The 23478-nt window shown below is 34.9% G+C and overlaps 1 non-coding gene across 1 annotated transcript; it reads left to right on the top strand.

Moving 5' to 3' along the window:
* Positions 1 to 15183: 15183 nt before the first annotated feature.
* On the top strand, positions 15184 to 15289 carry LOC128283228 (small nucleolar RNA R71). Its single transcript, XR_008273570.1, has one exon. It is a non-coding gene; the product is annotated as a small nucleolar RNA R71 (small nucleolar RNA).
* Positions 15290 to 23478: the final 8189 nt, after the last annotated feature.

The raw sequence follows: 23478 nt of genomic DNA, 5'->3' as shown, positions 1-23478 counted from the left end.
TTTAGGTTTAGATCCCACACCTGATTTGAGAAAACACAAAAACCTTAGTTTGGAAGAGGAGGTTGAAGATCCACTTGAGGGAGAGGGATGATTTTGAGCTTTGACTTCCTTTACTTTGAAAATTGATTTGGGAGAAAAGAGGTTGAAGGTGTTTTTCTTAAAAATTTGTTAGGTAAAAATTCTAGGGTTTGATTTAAAATTGGCTATTTATAACACTTTCTTTCCCTAGTTGAAATAGGTTCTAAAAATACATGTAGGATTGGGATTATTTTAAAACAATGACTAAATTAAAAGAAACAATTTTTGGTTGGGAGACTTTTTTAATTTCAATACTTTTATGGGGAAAAATTAATGAAATAAAATATTTTGGCTAAATGCATACAAGGGTTTCAAACTTGGGACTTAATGGTAACCTAAAGCCATATCACTGAACTAGAAAACTTATTCTTATCAACTTTTTAATAAAAACAATTTTTTAGGCATTCTAATTCCCTTCCCCTATTTCTAAAGGAAATAAAGAACAATATTAATTTTATCATATATATTTTAGGCCCACTTTTGGGATGTGACACTACTTGGGTTTTGTCTGATGTATTGTTAATTCAAACAATCACATCTATGTCTTTATCTTTTTGGAATCATTCGCTTCGATGCCCAAGACAAGGTATCTCCACTATTGGCCTTGATAAACATCATAATAATCTTTTTAATTGATTTGCTTCATTCTGATTAGAATACAGATCATTTAGATTATCTACTAATATAAGTTGTCTTCTTGCATTATGATCTGACCACATAATACAACTTAATATTAGTTAAACGTTAAGTAATTAATGAGTCAATATTTGCTTATTCATTTTACTTTGCATGAAAAAATCATTAAGGACAAATACAAACGATATTACTGTGAATGACAAAATTTTATTAAACCAATTTATTAAAAAAAATTCCAAGTACATATGACAAAAAAACTACACTAAGGGCACTAGATACCAATAATATTTATATCAATGAATAAGTTTGTGGATGTTTATGGTAATTGGGGATGATTTCGAGCAATTACGAGCATTAATTTTACGCTAAAAAGTGTCCCAATAGTCGAGGTCTTTAAACTTACCAAGATGTCTCGAGATATGACTGTAAAATAGATGTTACATTGCAATCGACAGGCTATGTCACAAGACATGTAGGCCATGTCGCGAGACATGCTACCTAATGCCTCTAGACATGGAACCCTTGAAGCAAAGTTTTGCATTCGAACTTTCATGTCTAGAGACATATAGTCCTACGTCTTGAGACTTGACTATCAAAGTACCTTAAAAATTTTTAAACACCTTAGAACACTTTAACATTCACTCAAAAACACGTGGAAAGGATGAAACATATTTAAAACATGTATTTGAGTATTTTGCAAGTCTTTGAAAATGTTTGATAAAATTTTCAGCCATTTTTTTACCAAATGACTAATATATAAAATTTATATTAAATGTTATAATATAAAAAGGTTGGGACATTAAAGCTAACACTAACCCATTTTTGTAATACTTAAACTCAAATTCTAAACATTAACATTTGGGATTTAAAGTATAGGGTTGTATGCTCATGATCTACTCTTCAAGGATAAAAATTCATCAAGTTATAATTTAATATAATTACATAAAACATTAGTAAATTAAACAAAACCATATAAATGAAAAAATAATTACATAATTTTTATAAATAAAATAAAAGATTATGAAAATATAAATCATCAATGGTGTCTAGGCAAATACATTCCATATCTCAATTTTTGATGGTTAGGAATTGGATTCTTTTATAGTGGAGGCTAAATCAAAGTTTTATTCTCACCTCCAACTATTGGATCTAATGCCCTAAGTGTAGTATATTTATTGTAACACCCTTAACCCATATTCGTTGCCGGAATAGGGTCATGGAGCATTACGAAAAATTTACAGATCAAATACAGACATTTCATATCATTTCACATTCATATCAGAAATCAATCATAATGTCCCTTATATGAGTCCTCGCGGCCTAAATACACATTAGAAACAAGTCGAGACTATACCGGGTAATTAGAGAATTTCTCGCAAAATATTACAATTTTTCCAAGGTGTAGGGGTCAGACGCACATATGGCCAAGCTGTGTGGCTCACACGGTCAAGAGACACGCCCGTGTCTCAGGTCGTATGGGTATTCGAAATAAGGGCACACGGCCGTGTCCCAACCCGTGTCCAAATTAGGTTGCTCTCTGACTTGGGTCACACGGCCAAGCCACACGCTCGTGTGATAGGTCGTGTGAGCATACTGATTTGCATTAAATAGGTGCAGTGGTCACACGCCCGTGTGCTAGGCTGTGTGAAAATATCTGAGTATTATGTTTTGCAATTTTAAAGATACAGGGGACACACGCCCGTGTCTTTATCTATGTGGACAAAAATAGGCTATTTTCAAGCCATATTTCTCACCTAATTTTGATAGCAACCTAAACACAACAATTTATACAATCACAAGTCATAATAAGACCTTCAATTCAAGCCAAAATCAAGTTTAATACATGTCATAACATCCCATATGTCCAAATATTCAATCTTAACTAATTGACCACATAAACATATAGCATATTTCACCAATCATGTTATCTCAAACCATTCATCAACATACCCATAAATTATCCATCACTCAACCATATCAAACACAACAAACATGATAAGGCCAAACATATATACATATCAAAATATGTCTAACTCAAGCCATTCCAATGGCTATTTACAATAAAATACTTTTAAGCCAACATTGGCTAAATTACCCTATACATGGCATTATAACCAAAATTAGTTTTCTATATGCATCGAAATGGGCCGATGTATAGTGTGAGATATCTCCGCCAAGCTTCCAACCCAACGAGCTTTCAAATTACTATAAAACAGAGAAAATAAAATAGAGTAAGCATTTAATGCTTAGTAAGTTTGTATAACGGGAAATTAATTTACCGTTTAAATTGATGTCTAAACATGCTCAAACCAATTTGGCCAAATGCCTAAACACATATCCTTACATGGCATGTTAGTCATGTATTTCATAGAAATATCAAGAAACATATATGAGCTCAATAATCAACAAGTTGCCATATACATTTATTTTCCACATCATGTGTTCATATAACATGTATAAATCATTTCCATATATTTTAGACTTATTCGGGTATTAGTTCCTTTTGAATCCATGTTATCTCATATTATAACTTTTCTCGTTGAATCATTTAAAAATGTTGATGGATACATGGGTAGTACACACAAAGTGTACAAATCTGTAATCCGTCAATTCATATTCAAGAATGCTCATACGAGCACATAAACGGAAAGCTAATATGAACCATGTAACGGAAAGCTCCAGAGAGCCATTAACGGGAAGTTTATATGAGCCAATATCAGGAAGTTCAAGAGAGCTAATATTGGGAAGCTCCGGAGAGCCATTAATCGGGAAGCTCATGAAAGAGCCTTTAATCGGGAAGCTCTGAAGAGCCATATATCGGGACGCTCATAAGAGCTGCAGTGTGTCCACAACATATGCAGGATCACAACCAATCGGGATGCTCCGAAGAGCTATTAATGGAAAGCTTGCAAGAACCATATAACAGAAAGCTAATGAGACTAATAAAGGGATGCTCTTTCAAGCTGTGGTGTGTCCGCAGGACCACAACCAATTCGGGAACCCTATATCCATCGAATTTCATTTATTCAAACGGGACTTAATACTTATTGATCATCATTGATTATGTAATTAATTTCATACACGAAAATTACACAATTCACATACACAACATTCAATTCAAACATATAAATATACAATTTAGTTACACGAACTTACCTCCACAAGTGTTCGTGTACGCAAAATCTTCTAATCCGACGCTTTTTCTTTTCCTCAATCTAACTTCGTATTTAGTCGATCCGAATCTATATGAATGAATTTAGCATTAATTTAATACAATTCATATTCAATTCAATCCAATTCACATCTTAGGAAAAATTATCATTTTGCCCTTATACTTTTGATTAATTATGATTTCGTCTTTAGGCTAGGAAAATGAATTTCATTCAATTTAATCCTTATGCCAAGCCTAGACAGTTTTTATATATCACAATAGCAGTCCATGTGCTTCACATAATTTAGAATTTTTCCATAAATTTTACATCTTTTCAATTTAGTCCCTAAATAATAATTTCATCAAAATTCACTTTACAAAAGTTGTTTATCTATCAACAACCTTTCATTTTCTACCATAAAACTTCATAATTCTACTATATTCATCCATGGAAAAACCCTAACACTTTCATAACTATGCAAAATAATCCCCAAGATAGCTAGATTAAACTATTACGATCTCAGAAATATAAAAATTATTAAAAACGGGACAAGGATACATACCTAATTATGCCAAAATAGTTAGCTTGAGCTCAACACCCAAAACTATGGTTTCCATGTCTTTAATTTGGGAAAGATGATGAATATGATGATTTTTTGTTATTTAATTAATTTATTGTCTTTAATTATTTCATCTTTCCAATTTCATCATTTTCTTTATTAAATTTTCCAAGGATGAATCATCAGACTTATCTACTAACTCCTCTTAATGATCTATTTACCATATAAGGACCTCTAATTTTGAATTTCATAGCTATTTGATCCCTTTAGCTACTAGAATTCAACTTTTACATGTTATGCAACTTGGTCCTTTTATCAATTAAACATGTAATTGGTAAAATTTTCTTGAAAAATGTTTTATACGATATTCCTATCATATGGTAGACCATAAAATAATATTAAAATAAATTTTCTTCTGAACTCAAATTTGTGGTTTCAAAACCACTGTTTCGGTTTCACTAAAACGGGTTGTTACATTCATTTTGTATAATTGTATTTTTCAAACAATTTTGTTTAATAATAATATCCACTAATTACATTAATACCTTTTGTATATTATGCTTAATGTTTTTTCCGCAAAGCAAAATAGAAGCAAATATTGGCTCACATGCTATCTAATGTGCAACTAATACGAAATGGTATTACGTGGTCAAATCATAATATGAAAAGGTATTAGTAGATGAACCTAAACATGTCATTAGTCTAATTGGAAATAAGCAAATTGATTGAAAGTCATCTATCAAGTCTAATTGAGGAGATGTTTTGTCTTTGGAATTGGAGCGGATGTCTCCTAGATATGACTAACTACACTGATATTACCTCCAACAAGACCCAAATAGAATAAACCCAAGATTCATTTATGGATTTATTTACTTGTGACGTTCACAAAACAAGAAACAGGTTTATTTAATAGATACACTTCCATAGTCGAACTAGTAAAGAGTGGGCAGCACACCCTAGATAATAACACTAGGGTTATCACCCCTCACATGTAATATGAGGGGGTTTTGGGCTTCTCCTGTATTTGATCCAATTATATGTGCTTCTTGGACTTTTGATCCAACACTTTATAATTAATCCAACCCAATATTTGTTTTCTATTTTCCAAAATAAATATTGATTAATTAATTAATTTAAATTAACTAAATTAATGTACCAATTAAATAATTTTCTCGATCCAATTCTAATTTTATTAAAGTCGTGACATCTTTACCATAAAAGAATCTATGAGGAAATTTATTTAAATTTCCTTATTCAATAGGTTCAAAATAACTAATTAATTTAATTTCATTTTGAACTTCAATTATTTAATTATAATTAATTAAATAATAATTCAAAAATTTAAATTAATTCTCAATTCATTTCTTTACTTAGCAAGAAAACACATTCATTTGTGAATGCGATACATTTCTCTAACTTCACCATTTTCATTCATTTCTGTTCATTTGGTTCTATATGCAATCCATTTTCGATTTCAATGAACTAGTGAAAGGATCAATTGGACATATATAATTATGGATCAAATGATTTATAATTATGTTCTAGCCTTTTTTTCTATTAATTATAAACTCATTTAGTCATGAAGTCATTCCACTATATTATTGTGACTGAGCTCTTTCTAATTACATGTAACAGCTCGATTTAGGGCCTAGTCAAAATAGTGGTTTTGGGACCACGAATCCGAATTTAGTGAAATTATTTTATTATTATTTAGATTTTCTAGCATGTTTTTAAGAGTGCATGAAAAATTTGGTGAAGAAATTTTAGCGTTTGTGAGCTTAATTGTGAATAAGGACTAATTCGCATAAGATGCAAAAGTCCTAAATTGATAGCTAAAAGTGTCAAATAGCTAGGGAACCGAAATTGGGGGTCTTTAAAAGACAATTAGACCCTAAGTTAAAGCTTGGCCAGCCATGGGAGAAAATTTGGTCAAAAAGTCCAAATTTGGTTGGGTTTGGTGGCTAATTTGACTAAAATAGAAATAAAATAAGAAAAAGAAGATATCACATTCTCATCTTCTTCTCTTCCACCGATTTTCATCCATTTTTAGGGGTTTTGAACTCCCAAAAATTTCAGCAACTCATTCCTCTTGCAAGTAAGTGATTTACATACTCTTTCTTGATGATTTTTACATTTTTGGACCCCTTGAAACATTAGCTTTCAAATGAGGAGACTATCTTGCAAGATGGTTGAGAGTGTAGGGTTTTTCCATAAAATAATATGTGTAGTTTTCTGAAATTTCATGGAAGAAAATGAGTCTTGGGTGTCTTATACACAACTTTTGTGAAAAGTATTAGCATGAAAACACCTAAAGGAACCATTTTGCATAAATTGTGAAATAGATGAAAAATGTGTGAAATAGTAGGATTTTGGAGTTGCTATAAGAGTAAAAAGGGTTCGACTAGGCTTAATATATGAATAAATTAATATATGAATAAATTCGATAAAAATTGATTTTCGAGCCTAGGGGTAAAATGGTCATTTTGTCAATGTCTAGGGGCAAAATGGTCATTTTACCGAAGAAGTAAGTTTTCGATTGCCTAATTTTATTTAGTGATTAAATAAGTGTATTAATCTATTATATATCAAGAAATACCGAATCCGAACCTAGACCGGGGGAAAGCCAAGCAAATCGACTAGTCGCCATATTTTGTAATCCGAAGTAAGTTATATGTAAATAATACAACTACATTGTTAATGTATGTGTTGAATTGTACTTGAATTTAATATAGCATGAATTGCTGGATTGAGGAATTGAGAAAGCCTGATGGTAATAAAGATAGTAGAGTTCCCGTTTGAACTTAGGAAATAAATCGGATATTCATATCATGATTAGGGGTTATTCTGAGCTAGTGCAAGACATGTCTGGGACATGCATCGGCCACATTATGAGAACCAGTGTAAGACCATTTCTGGGACATGGCATCGGTATTGAGACGAGTTTTAGTATAACACACTGGCACATGCATCGGCCTCGAGACATAAGCCAATGTAAGACATGTATGGGACATGCATCAGCTACGAGATGATATTCAGTGTAAGACCTTATTTGGGACATGGCTTCGACTTGAGATATGAGCCAGTGTAAAACCATGTCTGGGATATGGTATCAGCACCTTACCCACATTTGAGACTATGGAATATCTGATAGCATGTCCAATGGTTCAACGGTGAAAGTTTTGATTTCTAGTTAATGAGGAAGGTATAACCGTGTTGTGAGTGATACAGGTACCTATTTGGTATGTACGAAATGTGAGCCACATTATATGCTATATGATGTGTATTGAATATTGATGAGTAAGTTTTGGTTATGCCCACTTATGTATTATGATACTTGTTGATGAATGTTAAAGTATTGTTGTATAATTGATACGTGATATTCGTGACAGTTTTTAAATATTTATAATTAATTGTTCTTGAAACAAACTATTATCACAACGAAGGCAAGTGTACCTATTGAACAGTAGTATAGCTTTAGTAAGACCGGATTGTCGAACTCAAATGAACCAAGAGTACAAGTAATTACCTTCTTTTTTATTATCTAACCTAAAAATTAAGGGATTTGGTTATCTAAACTAATTACTAAACTAAGAGTGCACAGAGAGAAGATTGGGAAAAAGCTTTTGGGAAAACTCGATTGATTAAAATAATACCCAAGGAAAAATCCACCTAGACTTCACTTGTTATTTGACTCTGAATCAGACGATTTATTCATTTGACTTGATCCGTAGAAATCCCTAAGTTATATTATTATCTCTCTCGAGACTAATAATGTCTAACCCTAAGTTGATTAATTGAAATTTCTTTCTAATTAACACCTAGTGTTGCATTAACTCGATCTATGGATCCCCTTATTAGGTTTCACCCTAATCCGGCAAAATCTTATCACCCTATCTCTAGGCGTGCAATCAAATTTGCTTAATTATGACAAATTTACTCTTAGACAGGGTCTATTCCTCCTCTGGATAAGAACATTAACTTGAATCAATATCCTGGAATATTAAAACAAGAATTAAGAACACATAATTAAGAACAAGTCAAATATTTTTCATATAATTTAGATAATAATAACAAGATCCGTCTTAGGTTTCATTCCCCTTAGGTATTTAGGGCATTTAGTTCATAATTATAGAAGAAAACATCTCAGAAGAATAATGAATTTAAAACATAAAGAAAACCCGAAACCCCTGAATGGAAATTGAAAGGAGATCTTCAATCTTGATGATGAATCCAACTTCTGAGATGGACCAATCGGCTTCCCTTGAGTAATTCATTGCCTCGTACTCTGCGTCCCTCTCTTAAGTGCCTTCTTAGGTGTTTAAATAGGCTTTAGAATGCCTAAGAGCCCTCAAAATTGGCCTTTTCCGAATAGGGTTATACTTGGGCTCAGCAGAGACATGCCCGCGTGACACTCTCGTGTACGATTACTCTAGCCCATGGTCAACGCTGTTGAATAGGCACCTGCATGTAGTCTACCCGTGTAAGTCGTGCTTCGATCCTTCCAAAGGAACACTGTTGTGCACGTCCGTGTGAGGAAGCCCAAGCCATGTTGATTTCCCATGCGGGTCCATTTTCTCTGTTTTCGGCCCGTTTCTCGCTCTTTTTACTCTCCTATGCTCACCTAAGTATAAAACATGAAATTAAAGAATTAGGAGCATCAAATTCACCAAATCTAAGGAGAAACAATTCATAAATGTGCTAAGCATGGGATAAAAACATGTATAAAATTTTGTTTATCAAATACCCCCACACTTAAGCGTTGGCTTGTCCTCAAGCAAAATCCTCAACTCACAACCAAAATAAATTCTTCTCAATTTATAATCCCTATCAATAATATCTCAAAATAATCCGTAAGTATTCATACATTGAAAATTCAACTAAAAGTACATCAAAGTTTCAAACATTCCAAGTTGAGTATTTTATCACGAAAACATAGGTGTCTCCCCTTATCTAAGTGATTACCTTTGATCAAAATATCACAGAGTTGAAAATCCTCACTAAAGATTCACTCAAATCACTCAAGGTGTTTAAGGACGTCAATTAAAGCACTCATTAGCCAATATGAAAAGCTATTGCCATAGGCTTGCTTGAAAATCAAACCTCCACCACTATAAATTGAGCTGATACATCAATCAAAAAGGTCTTTTAGAGGGTTGTAATGTGGCTTTGGTTAGGGTGTGTGGTCACAAGCTGAAAGAAAAGGTTAGAATCAAGATTGAAGTGAAAAATTACCTAGCTAGAAAAATAACCAGTCATCAATTGAATACAAGTGAGCTTCTTCTCAGAATATGGAATTAACACTCAAGCTATAAAATGACGAATTACTACTAATATGTGTTGAAGTTTTTTTTTTTTTTAAGAACAAGTCAAATACATAGAAGAACAAAACATAACTAAGAAATTAGTTCAAATCAAATCTAGACAAAAATAGGGATCAAATTAGGGGATTTCAACAATAATGGGTTATGGGTTAATATTGAGGGTAAATCAATTAATGGTTTGTTAGGCTCAAAGGGGTTCACTAAGGGTTAATTATGGAGGTAGGCTTTTCTGGAGTGAGTAGGTTAAACCTAAGTGCCTTTATTATCTTGACATATCAAATCAAATGGTGTGGTCTTGACATGCATAATCAAACAAGTTCTAGAATAAAAAATTAATACTAACGCACTCATTAATAATAGTGAGCATGAAAGAAATAAAATATGCTCTAAAAGCTCAAGATCTCACAAAAATTATGGCTTTTTGATGTTTAAACTTGTGAATTTCAACTCACGATAATACCTAAACTTAGGGAAACAACCTAAAAGTTTATAATCCTTCAAAAATCAACTTATTATGCTTGATTCCCTAATGTCTTAAAGTTTAAACAATCAATGCATAAATGCCTATGTTTTTATTCAAGACATATCAATAAAAATCATAAATTAATTAAAATTCATTCTAATAGTGATATGAGTGATTCACGTGAGAATAAGACAAATTTTAGGGATTTTTAATGATGATATGAAAGACCCCCCACATTTAAGATGTACATTGCCCTCAATGTACAATGATAGATATATTGAAAAATATAGATAAATAATCATAAGATAGTGGGAGAAGTGAAACTTCCTAAATGATGAATGAACTCCTTGAATTGGAGTCATAGAGAATAATCGGCCAAGGGAATGATGAGAGTGGAGGAGGATACTCCGGTGGTTGTAGAGGTTCAATAGTCCATAAGTCCTGCGCCAAAAGAATATTATATCTAGTGGTAGCTATGGTCGTGGTCGTGCAGGACATAGCAGTCGTGGAGAACCTTTGCCAGTGGAGTTTTTAGTTCCTATGCGAGGATGAGCTTTGGAGCTCTTTATAACTGTGATGGAATCAAGAACTTTTTAGGAAATATAACGAAGCATAATTACTCATAATGAAATAGCCGAAACTATAAATTATTCAATAAAAATTATAAAAACTAAAATTAAAATAATAATAAAGGAAAATGAAATAAAAAGTACTTAAATAAGATAAATAAAGATAAAATTGAAAATAAAAATAATAGATTAAAAGTTTTTAAACATTGTCATCGCCGGATGGTTCGCGAGGTGGTGGTGGCGATGAGATATGGAAGTGCTAACAAATCTGATGTAGAGTCGCATCAATGTGATCAAAGTGCTGAAAACATTGCTGCTCAAATCGTGTAAGGCGCTCAGAGATGTCAAAATATTAAGCCGTCGTATGAACTGGGCGATGGATGGGTGGTGGCTGAGACGGTGGATCCTCATGACGTGGAGGGACATCATCAGTAATGTCCTCTGGGTCCTCCTCCTCAGTGGACTAGATGAGGCGGTACTGAGGAGGGTAGGTGCCACGTCGTTTCTCGATTATCCTTATACTTAGCATGCTCGAGATGCCTTGTGGGGACATCTGGCCGATGAGAGTGAGGGAGGATGATTGTACTGCTGTGTTGAGGAGCCCGAAGTGCCAAGCTAGTCGAGTCACACAGGGCCCGATAGAGATGGCTCCTCTCCTATATTGCTTCGTCTGATGGCAGATGGTGAGGGTGATGAAGTAAGCAAGGTCGAGGACGTGCCCGTTCGCCATGCTCTATATGAAATATGAGTCATAGGGGTGACGGCACCGGTGCTCTCTCGTCTTCCCGTCAGAATGTGAGCCAAGAGGACGTGTAGGTACCATAAAGATAGAGCGAGAGCTGATGCCTTGGAGTGGCTAGGATCGTAGGTGGCCGAAGCAGAGACGAGGTCCCTCTAGCACTTTGAGGGAGAGTAGTGGATGTGGCGGTAGAGGGTGTAGAGTTCATTGTCTTCTACAAAATCCTCCGTGTAAAGCCCTAGTGAATTCCCGAACTTGGGTACGCTCAACTGGTGCACTAGACCACCAACGTGGAACTGGACCGTTCCAGGATCGCCGAAGTTGGTCATGACGGTCTGAAGATGGAACGTCGAGCTGAGTTCCAATGTAAACTCGAGATACATCGGCTCGACGATCTCAAAGAAGAGCTCTTTCTGGTTAGTCGTCAGGAGGGCTCGGATCGCGTTAGCCAAATGAAGCTGTTCAAGTGTGGCCCAGTCAATATAGCTGCCCACACCTAGGGGTCAGGCCCATAATATCTGATATAATTTCTCCTGAGGTCCCAAGGGAACCTGGAGGAATGGGTGCCTAATCTCCGTGGTAGGACCCGAAGATGACGCTGTTCCTTTCCTTTTCTTCGAGGTGGGAACAGCGGTCTTCTTACCACGTGAGCATGACATTGTACCTGCATTGAAAAGTCGAAGTTCAACCAATACGTCCCAAAAATAGCATGGAAAAGCAAAACTAATTAGGAATATTTCATGAGACTCGTGTACTAAATGAAGAGAACAAAACTAAAACAACTAAAGCAATTATATCAAGTTATTAAAATAGGACTATGAGAATAATATGACGGGAAATTCTAATGCATGAATGTATGTGGGTAAATATAAAATCCATGGAAACAAGAAAAATGGATGAATGTAGTATGAAAAATGAAAAGCATGAGTATTTCTATTATTCTATTATTAATATTTACTTAAAATAGTCAAATGTACCAGAGAAAACATGAAATAGGGAAAATATTTAAAGAGAATAGAGAGAAAAGAGTAAACAAACGCAAAAGAGAGAAGCTTGAGTCGTCAAAAATAGTGTTGTAAGCGGCGTACGGGCGTGACAGGTAGGGCGTGTGGAGTTGTAGTGGCTAGGGTTAGAGATTTTTGGGGAGGGAGATGATGAATAGTGAGGGGTTTATATAGATTTTGGGGTATACGACCGTGGGGCACGCCCGTGTTTCACGATTTTTAAATTTAGGCGCGTCTGACATTCGCCCCGTGCCCGTGTTCCTTGGGCGTGTAGGTGCGCATAGCCGTGTCGTACGACCGTGTCTTGCTTTGTTCACTTCTTCCACGCCCGTGTATGGTAGCCCACGCCCGTGTTCTTTTTGATAGTGTCGACCACGGGTGAATGACACAGGCGTGTTGCACTCCCGTGTTAAATTCTCAGTTTTAACCACGGTTTCAAGGCACAGGCGTGTCTCACGCCCGTGTTGTTTTGGCAGTTTCGCCCACGGCCATGTCGCACGGCCGTGGCAATTTATCGCATCCCGTGTTAGAGAAAAACTTTTGCCCTATTTTCACACGGCCGTAGGCAGGCCCGTGTGTCTGGCCGTGTGGATGTGAAAACCCTGTGTTTCAGGACTCAGTTAGTAGGTTAGATGTGAAAAACTAGAATTCAAATAAATCATTACTGTTAGTGCTTGGGTTACCTCTCGAGAAGCACTTATTTATAGCCTAAGCTTGACTTACCTCTCTGGTGTGTAATCATGGTGGCTTGAGGAGTTTACACTCCTCATCCCTGCTATCAACTTCATCAATATAAGGTTTAAGACGAGTATTGTTTACCTTAAAAGTGCCGAATTTAGGATGAATTTATTCATTAGGTTCAGAAGTGACAATGCGAGGGTCTACTACATCTAGCAGTACTTTGTCTCCAACCTTAAGTTGATTTAGTGCGTTATTGAGCTCGTCACGGCGTGGTTCTGGTTTATCGTGTGTCCTCGGTCTATGTGTCCACCATTCATCTAGTTCTTCGATTTGTAGCCTTCATTCTTTATAGATAGGGCCTTTGTTGTTGTTTGAACACGACTCATATGCGTTCTTCGAAACTGTTTCCTGCACTGAGGGTTTCACCACATGATCAGTACTAGTAGAATGATTTATACAACCACCTTCAATTTTTGATGTGTTACTCAAATTACGAGCTTGAAGGGTGATTGTTTAGTCTCCCACACGAAGTGTGAGTTCACCACTACCAACATCAATAATGGTTCTAGCAGTCACTAAAAAGGGTCGTCCTAAAATCAATGGTGTGTTACTATCATCTTCCATGTCTAGAACAACAAAGTCTACTGGGTATATAAATTTATCGATCTTAACAGGAACTTCTTCAATGATACCCTTAGGAAATCTAATGGTTTTATCAGCCAATTGAATGCTCATCCTAGTTTGTTTAGGCTTCCCAAGACCTAGCTGTTTTAACATTTTATAAGGCATACATTAATACTTGCCCCTAAGTCAGCCAATGCATTATGAACATCTAAACTACCAATTAAACAAGGAATCGTAAAAATCCCTGGATGTTTCAATTTCTTGGGTAGCTTATTCTGTAATATGGCTGAGCAAACTGTATTCAACTCCATATGCAATGCCTCATCCAACTTTCATTTGTTTGCTAGAAGCTCCCTTAAAAATTTGTCTGTGTTTGGCATCTGCGAGAGAGATTCGATAAATGGTAAGTTAATATGGAATTTCTTTAATATTTTAAGGAATTTACCGAATTGTTCATCTGTATGGTCTTTCCTTGTCGCTTTGGGGTATGGTACCCGTGGTTTGTACTCTTTACTTACCTTTTTTGCTCACTGTGGTCCACCTCACCTTTATCTTGACTTACCATAATGCCTTGCCTCGATTCTGATGCAGCTCAACTAACCCTTACTTGTCTTGAGTGGTAATCGCATTAAGTTGTTCCCTTGGGTTAGATTCCTTGTTACTCGGTAGGCTACCTTGTGATCATTCAGATATCAATTTAGCGAGCTGACCTATCTAAGTTTCGAGTCCTTGGATCGACGCTTTTTGATTTTTAAGTGCTGTCTCGGTATTCTAGAAATGAGTTTCTGACACCGAGATGAATTTTGTTAGCATCTCCTCAAGGTTCGGCTTTTTCTCTTGTTGGTAGGGTGGTTGTTGGAAGCCTGGAGGTGGTGGTCTCTGATTCCCTTGGCCTCCCCATGAGAAATTTGGGTGGTTCCTCCAACTTGCATTGTAAGTATTACTATAAGGATTATTTTGAGATTGAGGATTATTACCCATGTAATTTAACTGTTCGTTCTCCATGTTGTGACCATAGGGTGGGAAATCCGAATTGCTTGATCCACCTCCGCTTACTTCACACTGCATTACTGGGTGAACCTGTGAAGAACTAAGAAAACCATCAATTTTCTTATTCAAGAGTTCTACCTGATTAGAGAGCATGGTGACCGAATCAACGTTATAAACGCCGGCTGTTTTCGTTGGCTTTGTCCTCATGACTTGCCACTAATAATTATTCAGTGACATCTCTTCTATAAATTCATAAACATCTTCAGGTGTCTTATTATTGATGGTTCCACCAACGGCTACGGCAACCATTTGTCGAGTCAAAGGATTCAGGCCATTATGAAACGTTTGGAGCTGTAGCAAGAGTGGTAACCCATGGTGAGGGCATCTTCTCAAGAGGTCCTTGTATCTCTCCCATGCATTGTAGAGTGTTTCTAAATCCATCTACACAAAAAAAGAGATATCATTATGTAATTTAGTCATTTTAGCCAGAGGAAAATATTTTAATAAAAACTTTTCAGTCATTTGTTCCCAAGTAGTGATTGACCCTCGTGGTAACGAATTCAAACACTATTTAGCTTTGTTTCTAAATGAAAAGGGAAACAACCAAAGGTGAATGGCGTCATCAGAAACGCCATTTATTTTAAAAGTGTCGCAAAATTCTAAGAAATTTTCCAAGTGAACGTTGGGATCTTCGTCCTGCAAACCACCAAACTGCACAACTTGCTGTATCATTTGAATTGTATTAGGTTTCAGTTCAAAAGTATTTGCAGCTACAGTAGGTCTAACTATGCTCGATTCTATTCCTATTAAAAAAGGTTTAGCATAATCATACATAGTGCGTGGAGCAGGATTCCGATTAACAGCAATCGCAGGAGGTAGTGGATTTTCTTGGTTTTCAATTATCTCCTCAGTTGTGGTTGAAGTACCGTCCTCTTACTCTTCCTCTGTCTATCGTAAGCTTCGCCTTATTTCTCTTCGGTTGCTGTAAACTGTGCGATCGATCTCACTATCAAACAGTAATGGTCCTGACGGGTTTCTTCTAGTCATAAACTAGAAAAACCTATCAGAAGAAAATAAATGAAGAATTAGAAAATAAAATAAAAATTTAAATTGCAATAAAAGTAAAATGGCTAAAGTAATAAAAATCGAGTGTTCCTAATAACCTAGTTCCCCGGCAACGGTGCCAAAAACTTGATAGGTGATATTTGTGACAGGTTTTAAATATTTATAATTAAGCGTTCTTGAAACAAACTATTATCAAAACGAAGGCAAGTGTACCTATCGAACAGTAGTATAACTTTAGCAAGACCGGATTGTCGAACCCAAAGGAACCAAGAGTACTAGTAATTACCTTCTTTTTATTATCTAGCCTAAAAATTAAGGGATTTGGTTATCTAAACTAATTACTAAACTAAGAGTGCATAGAGAGAAGATTAGGAAAAAGCTTTTGGGAAAACTCGATTGATTAAGACAATACCAAAAGAAAAATCCACATATACTTCACTTGTTATTTGACTCTGAATCAGACGATTTATTCATTTGACTTGATCTGTAGAAATCCCTAAGTTATATTATTATCTCTCTCGAGACTAATAACGTCTAACCCTAGGTTGATTAATTGAAATCTCTTTCTAATTAACACCTAGTGTTGCATTAACTTGATCTATGGATCCCCTTATTATGTTTCACCCCAATTCGGCAAAATCTTATCACCCTATCTCTAGGTGTGCAATCAACTCTGATTAATATAATAAATTTACTCTTAGACAGGATCTATTCCTCCTCTGGATAAGAACATTAACTTGAATCAATATCCTGGAATATTAAAACAAGAATTAAGAACACATAATTAAGAACAAGTCAAATATTTTTCATACAATTCAGATAATAATAACAAGATCCGTCTTAGGTTTCATTCCCCTTAGGTATTTAGGGGGTTTAGTTCATAATTATAGAAGAAAAAATCTCAGAAGAATAATGAATTTAAAACATAAAGAAAACCCAAAACCCCTGAATGGAAATTGAAGGGAGATCTTTAGTCTTGATGATGAATCCAACTTCTGAAATGGACCAATCGGCTTCCCTTGAGTAATTCCTTGCCTCCTACTCCATGTCCCTCTCCTAAGTGCCTTCTTAGGTGTTTAAATAGGCTTTAGAATGCCTAAGAGCCCTCAAAATTAGCCTTTTTCGAATAGGGTTATACTTGGGCTTGGCAGGGACACGCCCGTGTGCGATTACTCCAGCCCGTGGTCAAGGTTGTTGAATAGGCACGAGTGTGTAGTCTACTCGTGTAAGTCATGCTTCGATCCTGCCAAACAGACACGACCGTGGGACACGTCCGTGTGAGGAAGCCCAGGCCATGTCGGTTTCCCATGTGGGTCCATTTTTTCTGTTTTAAGCCTGTTTCTCACACTTTTTACTCTCCTATGCTCACCTAAGTATAAAACATGAAATTAAAGAATTAGGAGCATCTAATTCACCAAATATAAGGAGAAACCATCCATAAATGTGCTAAGCATGGGATAAAAACATGTATAAATTACGGTTTATCAATAATTATTTATATGCAACTTATTAAGCTTTATGCTTACTCCCTCTCCTTTCCTTTTTCTTATAGTGCCGCCTATCTAGCTCAAGGATCAACGGAAGTCAGAGATATCGATCACACTATCAATCGAAGCATTCGATATAGTTTGATTCATATTTTTGAATATGGCATGTATAGGAAACTAGACTTGTGTTTTGTGTTGTTATTAATTTCGCCAAATGTGTTGGCTTGGGATAAATTCCTCATTTTGTATTAAGCCTCGAATGATGGCTAATATTCGTTTTGATATATGCAAATGGTGATATGTTCATGGATGAGTAAAATGCACAAATGAAATGTTGTCTATGGTGGCTGATTTTATTACATTAAATAGTCTTGTCTTGGTTTTGGTTGCTTTTGTGTAGGTTGTATAAGTAAGGGTGGCAAAGAGGCTTGGTAAATAGCCTGATTTTGTCCACATGGATAGACACACAAGTGTGTGTCTAGGCCGTGTGTGACATATAGCCAGCCCCATGGGCGTGTTGTCCAGTCGTGTGTCCTCTGCACGTAAAAATTTTAAGTCAGTATGCATGATAATAAACACACGAGTAAATACACGGCCATGTGCCTCAGCCGTGTGAAGGACACGGCCTAGCACACAGGCGTGTGCCTTGGCTGTGTGACATTTTGGGGTTGCTAACATCAGAAATAGAATGTCTAGGTTTTTGCACACGGGCTAGGACACGGGCGTGTCATGGCCGTGTGTAGGACACGGGCCAGGGACACGGGTGTGTCATGGCCGTGTGAAGGACACGGGCCAGGGACACGGGCGTGTGTCAGGCCATATGAAAGCCCCTGTAGGTGTGCATTTAGATTAATTCCATACGAGTGGAGAACATGGGCGTGTCCCTGTATTTCTTAGGCCGTGTGAAACAAATACGCCATCAGCACGACCATGTTGAAATGGTCACACGGGCGTGTTGCCCTTCCACACAGGCATATGCCCCTGTGTCAAGTGATATTTTTTTATAGTTGGCAAAAGAACCCGAGTTGGTTTCGAGTGATTTACGATGTGTGTTTTGGGGCCTCGAAGGCCCATATTAAGGATATGTTGATAAGTTTGAGAAATTTTTAAATTTGTCCAAATCTTGGAGACTCGAAAATGGTTGTAAGCACGAGTTTAAGTGAGGTAACGCCTCGTATTCTATCATGGTGTGGGATATAGGTATGGGGTGTTACATTACATACCATTACGAAAGCTACTTATTCAATGTTCATCCGATAACCTAGTTAGAAGTGTGTTACTCTCATAGGATATCCTTAATCACTTTGGGATAAATTCGTTCTCCTAATATGATTCTATTTATCTCAGGGTAACCATTACATCTTCCTTTATGAAAATTCAATTACTATCAAATAGTAAGCAAATTAGTTACTGTAAAGACAAACGACTCATGGCCATATTTACTTTTCATCTATCATATACCTATTAGTTGGGCTATGAATTCCACTATTTTAAATGATGCTACTTACTACAGAAGATATTCAATGAACCAAACTTCAATTCCTTATCTATTTGAACTCAAGATTTTACTTACATCAAACTTTATGAGTCACCCATACATAGACTATCATCCACTCAAGTTACGATATGCCATACTATGAACATCACAAGTAAATAAATCCATAAACGGATCTAGGTCTATTCTACTTAGGTTCTATCCGATGTACTCTCAGTCTAGTCAGTCATATCTATGTCTCTATCTTTTAGGAGTCATCCGCTCCAATGCTCAAGAAAAAAAATCTCCCCAATTGGACTTGATAGATGACACATTAGTCTTTTAATCGGTTTGCTAATTCCCTATTAGACTAAGGACATGTTTAGGTTCATCTACTTATATAACCTATCTTTTCGTATTACAATCTGATAATGTAATATCGCTTAGTATTAGTTAAACATTAGATAACTAGTGACCCATTTTTGCTTCCATTTTGATTTACGTGCAAAAAACATTGAGGACAATATCCAAAAGGTATTAATGTAATTAATGGATATTTTTATTATACTAGTTTGTTCAAAAATACAAGTATACAAAATAAATATACTACACTTAGGGCACTAGATCCAACATGAGTATCTTTTAATTTCGTCATGCCGCTTTAATTCCATTATCTTTACAATCCATAATTCATACCTTGTCAATGATGAGATGTGATTCATCTAGCTTAATTGAACTATTTTCCTCTTGATCACTATTTGCATACTACGTATTAGAAACAACGTGTTAAGCTTCACAAAAGCTTAGTACTCATATGAATCATAACTTTAATCAAGCATTATAAATTAAATTAATATCACCAGCTCTTTATTTAAGTTGCCTTAATTTAATTAATGCACTAAAATATGTCAATTTACCGTTAGTATAACACATTTAGAAATAATAATGCTTTCACTACTTATTCTACTTACCACTTATCTTTCTTTAACACTTATTTCATTACTTTCATATCTCTCTTTCTCAAGACTCTTTAGTCACTTACCATTTATCTTTCTCTTGAGTTAATAACTCATAGTAGACTTGATTGAACAAGTAGGATATGCGAAAATAACATTGAAATGCTTCAAAGAGCGACTGTCACTTAGTTGCACTGAAGTGCCACTATTACTATGCGCACTGAAAATTTTCTAATGGCATGTCATCTATATCCAACATTTCAAATCTTACCTACTTGAGCATTTATATTTTCATTTTTCATCACTGCACTTATCAATTAATAGCATATAAAAAATTTATTTTTTACAATTTAGTCCTTATTTTCATGAAAACCAATATTCATTAAACTATCACTTTAATATCACTTAGAATTAAATTCAAGTATTTTATTTCACCTTTCTAATTTTTATACTCTTTGCAAATTAGTCTTCTTTACATCAATTTCACCACACTTAAATTTACAATATTTCTAATTTAGTCCTTGCCAACCTATAATTCAATAACCCTTATAAATCCACTTCAAGATCACTTTGAATATATAACACTTCATTTAAGTTCACTAACAAATTATTTTTAACCTTTCTCTAGCTTCACTTAGCTTTTATCACTTTCATATTCAGTTTCAAGTTCACTTAGCTACTAAATTTTCACTTATAATATACATATGATTACTTATTATATTCGTATATTATCACTTATGTTTACACTTATTCATTTTAAAGTCACTTTCTATACCTCATTTCACTAATTTCATCACTTTTAATTAATTCACTTGACATATATTACTCAACCCTTTTAATATTTTTCACGTTTGAATATAAATTTTCAAATCTTATACAGTTTAATACTTATTCATGGAATTTACGCTTATAGTAACTTAATATCACTTATTTACTATTTATCACTTAATCATGATTTAATATCACTTACTATCTCACTTTACTAAATTCATTTAATTACTAATTAAATAACTTTTCACATAGTAATTTCTAACTCAAGAATTTACAACTCTCTTTCTCTACATTTTCAAATATTATCCAATTTAGTCTCACTTTCTAATATGTCTTGTACATATCATAATTATTTTCACTTTCACTGATCATATCACATACATGTCATTTTACTCAGTTTAAATCTTATAATGTTTCTAAATATTATTTCTCTTCATCAATTTCACTTTAATATTATTTTAATTTATTTTTCATTCTCTACACTTAATTTACAACATGTTTCAATTTAATCCTTTGACAAATAAATAGAGTTCATATAAGTTCTTACCTTTCTTTTGCTAGATTTCTCTTTTTAGGAAGACATTTCCTGGCCGCTTTTAGATCCACCATTTATTTAAAGAAAAATGAGTTGATATTGAAAATTAATGGTGAAACTAAATCCGTCAAATGTAGCTATTAGTCGAACAAGGAAAGTAGGAGGAAATTAAGGAAGCATTGCAAAAACTTATCCATTTTTTACGTTCCCAAATTAAGGGAAATATTTCCTTTTATGAAAAAAATAGAAAGAATAAATAGGTTCAAGGAAAGGGAACAAACGAGCAAGGGCGGAATGGCACGATGGACGGGCAGAATGGCACGATGGGCGGTGGACCAATACTGATAGAATAATAAAATCATCCATGAGTGAACTGACAATACTGCTAGATAAATCTAGCAGTATAAATTAAAATTTATGAATTGTTGCATGATATTTGTAAATTACTATATACTTAACTAACCACATAGTTTAGATTTTATTTGATGTAGGTTTATCCTTAGATCGAAACATCCTTAAGATGGATTTTTGGGCCGAAACAGAGTTGTCATCACGTCGTAGCAAACAGTCCTTAAGAATCTCCAAACTAGTGGATGTGTTGTGAAACAGAACCCTTGTGTCACGACATCGGTATCCTACTAGAGATGTCATGACATCACTACAATTTTGTATAGGTTTGACTTTAAAGAAGATCATAAAATACCAATCTTACTAAGAAGACATTTCCTGGCCACTTCTAGATCTACCATTTATTTAGAGAAAAATGAGTTGACAATGAAAATTAGTGGTGACACTAAAACCTTCAAATGTGGCTATCAGTCGAACGAGGAAAGTAAAAGGAAATTAGGGGAGCATTGCAAAAACTTATCTATTTCTGGCATTCCCAAATCAAGGGAAATTTTCCCTTTTATGAAAAAAGAAAGAATAAATAGATTTAAGGAATGGCACAAACAAGCAAGGGCGGAATGGCACGACGGACGATGGACCAATATTGATAAAATAAAAAAAACCGTCCACAAGTGAACTGATAATACTGCTAGATAAATTTGGCAATATAACATAAAATTTGTGAATTGTTGCATGATATTTATAAATTACTGTATACTTAACTAACCACATAGTTTAAATTTTATTTGATGTAGGTTTATCCTTAGATCAAAACATATTTAAGATGGAGTTTTGGGTCGAAACAAAGTTGTTGTCGTCGAATCACAACAGCAAGTTGCGATGTAGCAGGCAAGCCCCGAGAATCTCCAAACTAGTGGATGTGTCGTGACACGAAACCCTTGTTTCGCGACATCGGTATCCTACTAGAGATGTCGTGACATCACTGCAATTTTCTGTAGGGTTGACCCGACCTATTGCACAACTCAACGGTTTAAACACTAATTTTACCTAACTTTTAAACTTTTAAAACCCTATTTTACAACTCAAGCTTTAATTTACTCTTAATTAAAACACTCCTTAAAACCTTACCCCTCAAACTATCTCAAAGCTATCACATCCCTAAACCCTAAACCCCTAATTTCCCAAATTTCCTTCCACAAACTTGGTGTAACAAAGAATGGGGACATCACAGGCGAGCAAGAAATTCAAACGAACTTCAACTATACAAGCAAGGTTAAGGGTTCCTAAACTCAAACTTTTTACTATTCCATTGAATTATTTATTTAGTAATTCGTTAGGATAGAAACATTATGCCTCCTAGAAAAGTTAGGCGAACAATGGAAATAGAGCCATCGATGGTTCAAAATCCCTCTACTTTTCTGAAAATGAAAGTTGAAAAGAATTTTAATGAACTTTAAGGAAAACATTTATTTAAGAGAAGGGATTTGATACATCTATAATTTTATGTAAACAAATATGGACTTTGGTCAAATATCATCGATGGGAGCGTTTTTGGAAGGATAATGTCATGCTCCTTGTTGTTCAAAAATTCTACCCACTTTTATGAGCTACGAGTCTAGAAATATCGAAGGACATATATGGGATACAGTACTTGTGTGAGGGAAAGAGGTGAGAGTAACCCCTTGAATAATTTGTGAATTTTATAATGCTCTATATTATGAAAATGATTTCTTCGATGAAACTAACTTAGAATATTTTAGAGACATATATATGGATAGTATTATAAAGTTTTTAACTGAAGGAAGGGGTGAATGGAAGTATTGAGCAAGTACTAATATCCCAATATCTTTTCATCAAGCTATTATGTTCCCTGAGGCTAAGATGTGGATTTAGCTTATTTGCACACGAATTGTACCTGCTTTAAATATTTCTAATGTTTTAGAGCAGTTTTTCTCTATGCTATTTTGCAGAAAAACCAGGTGTGTGTTGGCAAGTGGATCTACCAAAACATGGGAAGATACATTAG

The sequence above is a fragment of the Gossypium arboreum genome, chromosome 10 (assembly GCF_025698485.1).
Source record: "Gossypium arboreum isolate Shixiya-1 chromosome 10, ASM2569848v2, whole genome shotgun sequence".
Taxonomy (NCBI): domain Eukaryota; kingdom Viridiplantae; phylum Streptophyta; class Magnoliopsida; order Malvales; family Malvaceae; genus Gossypium; species Gossypium arboreum.
Note: the sequence above shows the minus strand (reverse complement) of the source record. Positions and strands in the feature narration are given on the sequence as shown.